Raw genomic sequence first — 9,186 nt, 5'->3', positions numbered from 1 at the left:
CAGTTGAATTTCACAACATCGTACTGGACATCCTCGTCCTGTTTCTGTGGTTGATGCAGCTGGACGGTGGAGTACAGAGGCACTTCCTGTATTTTGGAGCGAGAGAAGTGGACACTGGCATAGTGAACATCATCCTGGTCGACGGAGGCTGCTGTCTGTGCTGCAGTAGAGGTCATGACCATGCCTGAGATGTTGTCATACACTGGACTAGAGTCTCCCTGATGGGAAGAGGACAGACAACATAATGAGTAGAAATGTCCCACAAAGCAATACACATAATCTGATAGTAACAGACTCACCTGTACATTCTCTGATGTGTCTCTTGTGTCAGAGGGGGATTTGGAGGACTTCTTCCTGGTTTGCACATTAATTTATTTATTATTGAAAGAATCGATGAACAAAGTAAGTTAATAAAAAAGAGTTGGAGTGAAACAATCGTTTCAAGAATCTCTCACCTGAACCACATGAGTCCAGAGAGACAGAGGATGAGAACCAGAACAACCACTGTGATTCCTACAGCTGCAGTCAGAACTGTTTGTTTCCCTACAATAAAATATGGATGATATGAGAACAGGCATTTCATAAATTTAACATAAATATAGTCCAGGACAATAGTACAATATTTATTAACTGATCTAATCTCAATGTATATATAATTATAACACAAAGTATGATAAGCCAAAGTATAATTATTAATATTAGTTTGAAACGTAGTTTTGTATTGAAATATGTAAGATGAATCTTCACCTGGTAAAATGATCATCAGAGCTGTAGAGTTCCTAGATCCTCTTCCATTCCAGGCCTCACAGTGGTAATGTCCATTGTCCTTAGACTTGAACTTACTTATGTTGTAGATCTGTCCAAATCCATTTAGAAAAGTCTCATTTTGAAAGTACCAGGTGTATTTGTCCACAGGTGGGTTGGCATCACTGCTGCAGGTCAGAGTCACTGAACTGCCCTCCACTATTTCACCAGAGGGACTGACTGCAGTAAACATGAATGTGAAATGTAAGTAAAGTACAGCTCAGGGTTTGAATGCTGAGGTAGCAAAACATTATAATTAAATGAATTATTCCAAATGTGTAATTGTTAATGTTTTGTGTAAGTTAGAGTTTTAGATAGTTCTCTGACTAAACAGAGAATATATTTTTGACATGTTATTTGTAAATATACTACGGTCATAAATATGCCTACTGTCATATCCTTCTGACAAATTTCTCCTTTACTAGATGCTCCACGGAACACCTCAGTGTCAGTCAGTCCCTCTGGTGAAATAGTGGAGGGCAGTTCAGTGACTCTGACCTGCAGCACTGATGCCAACCCACATGTCCAGAGTTACACCTGGTGGTTCAAGAAGAATCTAGTCTACTATCCATCAACCACCTCTATGACCACAGGACCACATCTTGTCTTCAATCAGATCAAGTCCTCTGACACTGGAGAGTACTACTGTGAGGCCTGGAATGGGGAGAAACAGGACGTCTGAGTCAATCAACCATTAATGTGAAATGTGAGTAAAGTACAGCTTCAGTATTCACATGTGTTCCTGTTAATGTTTTGTGTAAGTGGATTTATATTTTAATAGTCTGCTACACATATTTTGCATGATTATAATGGTTCATGATATACATCTTGACAAATGCTAATTAATGTTTTGACATTTCATTTGTAAAATATACTACTGTCATAAACTCTCTGATAAATTTTATCCTTTACAAATCAGATAAGCCAAAAAGAACACCTCAGTGTCAGTTCAGTCCCTCTGGTGAAATAGTGCGAGGCAGTTCAGGTGAACTCTGACCCCTGCCAGCAGTGATGCCACCCACCAGTTGGACAGCCCATACCACCTGGACACAGAAGAACGTAAACCTCACACAAAATACATCAAGGACAGCGAGTTACAGCGCCATCACTCACATCATCTCTGAGGACAGTGAGAATACTACTGTGAGGCTGAGAATAAAATATGGACGTCTCAACTCTTCTTCTGTGTCTTGGACGTTCAGTTTAGGTACACCTAACCCTCATCTTATTGGTCAGAGGATCACATTTACAATTCATATTTCAATCACAAGTAAACACATTTTAAACCCCTGTGTTACAAATTATCTCGTCCAACCAAGCATTGGCCCAAAGAACACCTACAGTGTCGCAGTCGTCCTCTGCGTGAAATTCAGTGTGGAGGGCAGTTCAGTGACCTGACGCTGCCCCAGCAGTGATGCCAACCCACCTGTGACAAATACACCTGGTACTTTCAACAATGAGACTTTCTAAATGGATTTGGATAGATCTACCACCATAAGTAGATTCAAGTCTAAGGACAATGGACATTACCACTGCTGAGGCCTGAATGGAAGAGGATCTTAGGAACTCTTACAACTCCTGTGTGACATTTACCAGCGTGCGTCAATTCATCATATTTCAATACAAAACATTTTCAAATAATTTAAGCTAGTTATTCAACTAGCCTTATTCAATAATGGCTTATCTACTTTGTTTTATAATCTATAATATACAGGTTGAGGATTATGATCAGTTAACACAATCGTTATATATACTGTTTATGTAGTTTTACAATCGCCTATGGACATCATTTCATCCATACTTTATATATAGAAACAAGACCTCAGTTCTGACTGCAGCCTTAGGAATCATATGGTTGCTTCTGGATCCATCCTCTGTCCTCTGAGAAGCTCATTGGTATCAGCCGTGAGCAGCTTTTTAAAGATTATTTTCATCTCCACTCTTTTTACTTACTTTGTTCATTGCAATTAACTTCAAAATAAATTATTCAATAATGTTGGCAAAACCAGGAAGAAGAGCTACAAAATCCCCCTCTTGCACACAAGAGACACATCAGAGAATGTACAGGTTGAGTCTATTTATTCAGTTATTTGTATTGCTTTGTGGACATTTCTACTTCATTATGTTGTCTGTCCTCTCCTCCATCGGAGACCTAGTCCAGTGATATGACAACATCTCAGCATGGTTCCATGACCCCATACTGCAGCACAGACAGCAGCCACCGTCGACAGGATGACGTTCACTACGGCCAGCGTCCACTTCTACTCGCTCCAAAAACCAGGAAGCTGCCTCTGTACCGCACCGTCCAGCTGCTATCAAACCACAGAACCAGAAGAGATGTCCAGTACGATGCTGTGAAATTGCAACCGCCCCAGTAATGCCCAACAGGTGAGCATATTCTGCCATGTACAACAACAGAGTCATTTCCTAGGAGCATTGTGAATACACCACATTAAAGGAGAAGTTGGCTTTTTTACAACCCACATTGTCTATCTTTGTATGTCATGTTTTAGAAAGGTCCAGGACACCTTTTATTGTGAGCTTGCACTTGTTTTAGAGGAAACTTTCCCCAACCAGCCTGATTCATTCCTATCCTCGTTGTGCAGGTGTAGAGCTCTGAAAAACATGCAACCACATCTCCAAAAACCACCCAAATACATCTTTTAAGAAACAGAAAGCTCTCAAGTATAGTATGAGGACTTTAGATGGAACAGTTGTACCCATGAAAGTGTCATTGCCAAAACTTTATCACAACGTTATATTCCATGTGTGTGACTCGTGCTGTTTCCCCGTCCAACTGTTCCATTCTCAGTGTTTCATGCTGCTAGAATGGACGCAGAAGCATTGCTTTCAAGTCCAACAACATGGAACATAACGTTGTGGATTAAGGTTCATGAATGACACAGCTTCATGTTGTACAACATGTAAAGGACCTGCATCACTATAGACTACTAGAGCTTTTTAGTTTCTAAAAGGATGTTTTGAGTTGTTTGGCAGCCACTTACTGAACAACGGGATGGAGGAAGTAATAGATGCTTGGGGATAGTTCTCAAAAAAACAAGTGAATTCAAAAGAAAATCTGACCCTCCTATAACATCCCAGTTCCATATTGTGGTTTAGATTTGGTGTAAACAAGCTTATTCTTGATTCAGCTCATTCATATGCTGCTGCTTATTGGACGAGAAGACCATGACGTTCATTAATAAGACGAAAGAGTTTGACCCCTTATGGCACTAGTGATGTCATCCGTACAAACCCAACAATATAATGAGAGAGGTGGTTTTGAGGAACTGTTCTGTGTTCAAATGGACCCGTTATTCCCTATTTAGTGCACTACTTTTCACAGAGCCATATAGGCCTTCGGTCAAAAGTAATGCACTATAAAGAGTTAATATAAAGGTTTTTTGAGGGAAGCAGATTGTGTTTCCATTTCTGTTTCTCTCTCTTTCAGACCCACGGCAGCACAAGCAGCTGAGGACTCCTCTGTTTCTCTACAGTACAGTCAACAAAAACCCAGAAGACCTGAACACAACAAACCCCAGAACCCAGAGGACCTGGGAACACAACAAACCAGAACCCAAGAGGACCTTTGAACACCAACACAACCCAGAACCAGGAAGACCTTGAACCAACAAATCAAGAAGACCTGGAACACAACAAACCAAGAAGACTTGAACCACAACAAACCAGAACCAAAGAAGACCTGAAGACAAGTTTGGACAGGCGAACCCTGTATAATCTGGAACCGGTATAGTCCAACTATAGTTGTGTTATAATAATATATCATGATATGCCATTTAGAAACACTTTTATCCAAGTGAATTATTCTGTGTTGGACAATCTTTCATCCGGTGGCCCCATTGGGAATTGAACCCATACACCAGGGCTCTACCAACACCACAGGACTAGCTGTATTTCACCACTTAGTTGGAGTGCTGATCTAGGGTCCAGTTTTTGCCTTTTTAAACTATGATGAATAAGAGGGGAACCTGTAAATATTTTTATGTTAAATATTTTTCCACTTCATTTTTTTAAAGTAACCATGGAACAGAATCTGAGACAATACTTTGCTTTGTATTTCTAAAAATAGCCTCGATTCCGTTATATTTTTATATGATGGCTGAGAACCTAATAAATATATATTTTAATTTCTTCTTGATGTTCGCTTACAGGAACAATACTTCTATTCTTTACAGTACTATTTCTATTACATTCTACAGACTGCTACTATCATACATTCTACAGTCCTGTACTATTCTATTACAGTTATACAGTACTGTACTATTCTATTACAGTATACAGTCCTTTACTATTCTATTACATTCTACAGTCCTGTTACTATTCTATTACATTCTACAGTCCTGTATTATTCTATTACAGTATTACAGTCCTGATACTATTCTATTACAGTATACAAGTCCTGCTACTATTCTATTACATTCTACAGTCCTGTACTATTCTATTACATTATACAGTCCTGTACTATTCTACCATTCTACAGTTCCTGTACTATTCTATTACATTCTACAGTCCTGTATTATGCTATACAGTATACAGTTCCTGTACTATTCTTTAATTACGTATAAGTCCTGTACTATTTTTCTTTTACAATTTCTACAGTCCTGTACTTATTCTATTACAGTATAACAGTCTGTACTATTCTATTACATTCTAACAGTCTGTACTATTCTATTACATTCTACAGTTCCTGTATTATTCTATCTACCATATACGAGTCCTGTACTATTCTATTACAGTCCTGTACTATTCTATACATTCTACAGTCCTGTACTATTCTTATTTACAGTATTACAGGTCCTGTACTATCTATACAATTATACAGTCCCGTTACTATTTCTATTACAGTATTACAGTCCTGTACGTATTCTATACGTTCTACAGTTCCTTACTATTCTATTACCATTATACAGTCCTGTACTTATTATATTACATTTCTACAGTCCTGTACTATTAATTACCATTAATTACAAGTACTGCTACTATTCTATTACAGTATACAGGTCCTGGACTATTCTATTACATTATACAGTACTGATACTATTCTATTACATATACAGTATTGTACTATTTCTATTACATTCTATAGTCCTGTACTATTCTATTACAGTATATAGTACTGTTAGATGATACATAATATATGATTTACGTTGCGTTTGTTCATATACATTTTATTATTGGTTTTATGACAAAGTTGTGGTAATATTTTGCCTCAAGGTTCTATGCAACGTTTCTTATTCACTTTGTAGTGTCTGGTGAATGTTTTAAATGTTGATGGCATGCTATTTTTTTAAATCGATACTAACGTTTATATGATACGTAGATTGAATTAAAATCATGCAAAACCAATTACCTCAGTAATATCCTGGGGCACCACGGAGAATATTATTAAAGGAGTTCCCGTCTTCTGAATGAACTCTTACAGATTCTAAATCTCTACATTTTCAGTCATCAAATTATTCTTTGCCCTCATTCATCTCATCTGAATGTCGTAAAAATTATTGGTTATCATGCACGAAACTCTGGTTACCATAATGAATCAGCATATACAAATTGGCTTATATATTTACTAAACTAAATAATCACACAGAATTCCGTAAACAAACAGTAGATATTGGGCCGGATGGAGAGAAAAAAATGGAGATCCATGGAGGGTACGTGACCCCCCTGACAGCCCTAATGAGTCTGTTGGGGATAGAGGAGAGTAGGGGTGGAGGCTGTGGGGCTAAAATATGGGCACCCTGTCCAGAAATACTCAATTGGTGACCACACCATCTTGTTCTTGTCCATTTCTACAAGAAACAGTTGAATATGCAACGCCTTTCTCCTCCCGAGGACGTCTCCAAGGAGGAGTGGGATATGCAACAAACTATTTCCATTTCACACCAACACACACTGTACAGGTTACACACTTACACCTGAAAACAGGACAAGTATAAGTAACCTCTACATTACTGTTACTATTCTATTACATTCTACAGTATATCTGATACATTCATACAGTCTGTTTTGTTGTTCACAAAGTCAGAATGCAACAATAAGAGGTTATGTCTAGAGGTCCTTTTAAAACCCTTTGGAAAACACATGGAGCGTAGACTTATCTAACCCTGGGGCCTGGGATCCAATTTAGAAACCGTGCTAAAGCATTTTAAAGGTGATTCAATTGAGCAAACAATCTGCTGTGCTTTACCTTGAATGTGATCTCCTCTAACGCAGGAACTTGCCGTTTAAATAAAAGCATTGTCTACAAACACATTTAGGATTTAATCAAAGCCCACAGTGGATTCAGAAAGCATTCAGAACACCTTGGCTTTTTCCACATTTTGCTTAAGTTACAGCCCTTATTCTAAAATGGATGAAATTGTTTTATTTTCCCCTGATATCTAGACACAATTACTCATTTAAAAATGTTTTGCAAAACATATTCAAAAAAATTACTGAATATCACATTTACATAAGTGTTCTTACCTGTTGGTAGTTTTGTACCTGCGAATAATGTGTCGACATGCTCAATGGGTAAATATTTCTGCATTACGGGGTACGTTTTTATATCATTAACAAAGTAAGTTGACTGAGAAACACATCTCATTTACAGCAACAACCTGGGGAAATAGTTACTGGGAGAGGAGGGATGAATCAGACAATTGGAAGCTGGGGTGATTAGGTGACCGTTGATGGTATGAGCGGACAGATTGGGAATTAGCAAAGGACACCAGGGTTAACACCCTTCTCTTATGATAAGTCCCATGGGATCTTTTAGTGACCAAAAGAGAGACGGACACCTGCTTAGCATCCCATCTGAAAGACGGCACCCTACCAAGGCAAGTCCCCAATCACTGCCCTGGGCCATTGGATATTTTTTTTAGACCAGAGGGGAAATGTGCCTCCTACTTGGCCCTCCAACACCACTTCCAGCAGCATCCTGGTCTCCATCCAGGGACCAACCCTGCCTTAGAATCAAGCCAGCAGTGGGATGCAGGGTGTATGCTGCTGACAAAAACAACATTCCTATCGAACTGTATCATAGAGGGAATGCATGATATCAGTCATCCCCTGGAACGAACACCCCCCCCCACCCCCCGGTCAAAAGTAATTGCACCATATAGGGATTAGGTGCCATTTGAGACAGAAACAGTGTAACAGAAATGCATTGAACATGTCTGTTAACCAATACAGACATCAGTTTTGTAGCAGTGTTGTTAGAGAGAGGTAAAGAAAAATGTTTTATTTCGGGGCGCCAGACAGGTTATGAACCCTGTTGAACTGAAAAGAGTAGGATAGATAGAGAACCACTACCAGACAGGTATTAACCTGCTGAAAACTTGAAAAGAATAGAATAGATAGAGAACCACTACCAGACAGTATTAAACTGCCTGAACTGAAAAGAGTAGGATAGATAGAGAACCAGTTACCAGACAGGTATTAACCTGTTTGAACTGAAAAGAGTAGGATAGATAGAGAACCCTACCAGGACAGGTATTAACTGCTGAACTGAAAAGAGTGGATAAAAGCATAGAGAACCACTACCAGAAGGTATTAAACCTCTGAACTGAAAAGAGTAGGATAATAGAGAACCACTACCAGACAGGTATTAACCTTGCTGAAACTGAAAGAGTAAGAATAGATAGAAGAACCACTACCAGACAAGGTTATTAAAACTCTTAAGCGACAGGGGGTGCTGTTTTCACTTTGGGGAAAATCGTATCCAATTTAACGGCCTCGTACTCAAAATCTTGCTCGTACAATATTGGCATATTATTATTTACTATTGGATAGAACAACACTCTCTAGTTTCCTAAAACCGTTTGAATTTTTCTCTAAAAGTGAAAACAGAACTCTTTTTACAGCCCATTTACTATCCGGAAGTGATGATTTCAAAAAAGCGAGGTCTCTCTTCAAGAGGCTTGTCATAAAAGGGTGCATGTCACCTTATGACTGTAGAAACACGTCATACACTTCCCCTGGGTGTCAGGCGGAAGGTGAGAGCAGAATATGACTTGATTAATTCTCGTTCTGGATTGAATACAACCTCTGGAGTGAGAGGTCCGCCATAATTTTTTTTTGGAAGACGCGAAGTTGGACCTGGAATCGCCTCCTGAAAACCGTCTTATAGGTGGAATATGGATATCCGGCTTTCGATTTTATTTGATACATGTCACAATATATCCTAAAGTATTTTTTTCCAATATAGTAATTATATTATTGACATTTATTCGGGACTTTAGACGTGATACTAAGAGCTATCCACAGTTAAGTTGGAGGAATTTGTTCAAGAAGGAGAGGTTAGCGCCGCGCGGCCAGTGTGCTTGCTAATTCAATAGGGGAAATAGTTTCGTTCTGGGTCCAAAACAAAGACGAGTTCAT

At 38.8% G+C, this 9,186-nt stretch overlaps 1 long non-coding RNA gene across 2 annotated transcripts in view; it reads left to right on the top strand.

Annotated features, from left to right (window-relative positions):
* The window catches only part of LOC139025494 (uncharacterized), a 40,729-nt gene that overhangs the window by 7,189 nt on the left and 24,354 nt on the right, over positions 1-9,186 (top strand). The window lies entirely within an intron of this gene.

The sequence above is a fragment of the Salvelinus sp. IW2-2015 genome, unplaced genomic scaffold (assembly GCF_002910315.2).
Source record: "Salvelinus sp. IW2-2015 unplaced genomic scaffold, ASM291031v2 Un_scaffold2772, whole genome shotgun sequence".
NCBI lineage: Eukaryota > Metazoa > Chordata > Actinopteri > Salmoniformes > Salmonidae > Salvelinus > Salvelinus sp. IW2-2015.
Note: the sequence above shows the minus strand (reverse complement) of the source record. Positions and strands in the feature narration are given on the sequence as shown.